The sequence below is a fragment of the Anabrus simplex genome, chromosome 2, assembly GCF_040414725.1.
Source record: "Anabrus simplex isolate iqAnaSimp1 chromosome 2, ASM4041472v1, whole genome shotgun sequence".
NCBI lineage: Eukaryota > Metazoa > Arthropoda > Insecta > Orthoptera > Tettigoniidae > Anabrus > Anabrus simplex.
In genome coordinates, this window is record NC_090266.1 from 166,923,068 (window position 1) to 166,924,636 (window position 1,569).

The 1,569-nt window shown below is 41.6% G+C and overlaps 1 long non-coding RNA gene across 1 annotated transcript; it reads right to left on the reverse strand.

Annotated features, from left to right (window-relative positions):
* Positions 1 to 279: 279 nt before the first annotated feature.
* LOC137498630 (uncharacterized) lies at positions 280 to 1,058 on the reverse strand. Its single transcript, XR_011017877.1, has 2 exons — positions 804 to 1,058; positions 280 to 591 (listed from the first exon to the last, which is right to left on the reverse strand). It is a non-coding gene; the product is annotated as an uncharacterized lncRNA (long non-coding RNA).
* Positions 1,059 to 1,569: the final 511 nt, after the last annotated feature.

The window sequence follows — 1,569 nt, forward strand, 5'->3', positions numbered from 1 at the left end:
ACACTAAAAAAGGACAAAACCCTGGCGTAACAGCCTCGAAGGGCCAGGGCCTACGAAGCGACCGCTGCTCAGCCCTAAGACCTGCAGATTAGGAGTTGTCGTGGGATCAGCACGTCGAATCCTCTCGCCCGTTATTCTTGGCTTTCGAGAACGATGCCTACGCTAGAAAGGCAATAAAATAGACGCCATGCAAACGAAACATATGCATAAAAAATTATAGCTTATTGAGTTTAGACGGGAAATATCTGCCAATGAGGGTCAATTGAAAATACATTGTAATCAGGTTTTGAACCATATTTATTATCAGGACAGGGGCAGCATACGTATGCGTGTATATATATACAACTTCACATTGGAACATACACTTAATAAACAAAATATATACACGTTACAAAATAATCACCATTGATCTGCATTTAGGGCACCAACCCATGTGGCAGATTCCCTATAAGTTGTTTCCTTAGTCTTTTTTGAAATGATTTCAAAGAAGTTGAAAATGTATCGAACATCTCCCATTTTGTTCGGGTCCAGTACTTCCTTCTCACAGCTATAACCCACTTTTAAAATATTTCCGGACATTTCCACGGAAATCTGCAATTGAAGTTATAAATTCTGTAACAATATCATTTTGACTATAACCTATAAAACGTAACGTACGTCATTTAGTATGCCAAATATCATGTGAGATATCTCCATAAACACAGAATACTTTTGACAAGAGCCAAACCGGAAGAAAATAGTAATTATCGTTTTAAAATAACATATTTATAGCTTTGCAGTTAGATAGTGCTGAGACTGCTTACCTGTGGAAATGAAGCTTTTGTGAGTTCACAACTGGTTTCTTCTGCTACCTGTTAGCGCAACCGTATGCTACACAAGAAATAGGCATCTTGATTGTATCACAAATTTGACGTACGGTCAGATATTACCAAAAGAGTCCATCAAACACAACACATCAGCTAACTTCCAGTCTCTGTATCTAGTCAACTTTGCCGTGCACGAGTGGGCGTGACTAGCCAAGGAACAGGAAGCAGTTTTCTGCGAGAGCTACCACAACAGTCAGCATTCCAGTATTACGGTACCTATAGTTCAATGGGGTTGAGCTGCTATAACTTCCCAGCAGGGAGATAGAATGCGCAGTATCAGCACTTCCTTTCACCTTGAGCGACAAGCAGGATGATGTCGCTTGTAGACTGTTACTGTACAACAAATTCATACACACATAGAATATACACACAGAGATTGAACACTTTCGTTTTAGTGTAACCAGATCGTGCATTACAATTTGTAGAATAGTATATAACGCACGACTCTAGGTGGACCAGACTCAGGTTGCGGTCCCGTAGTCGCCACAACCCACGTTCCAATGTTAAAACTGATCAACCCTCTTACGATAGGCAGGGCATGCTATAGATACATCACGACGCACAGGCGGACCAAACTCAGGTCAGAGCCCCGTAGTCGCTACAATCCACGTTCCCATGTTAAAACTGATTAAGCCTCTTACGATAGGCAAGGCATACCATAGATACACCACGACACTAGGCGGACCAGGCTCAGGTTAGTGTC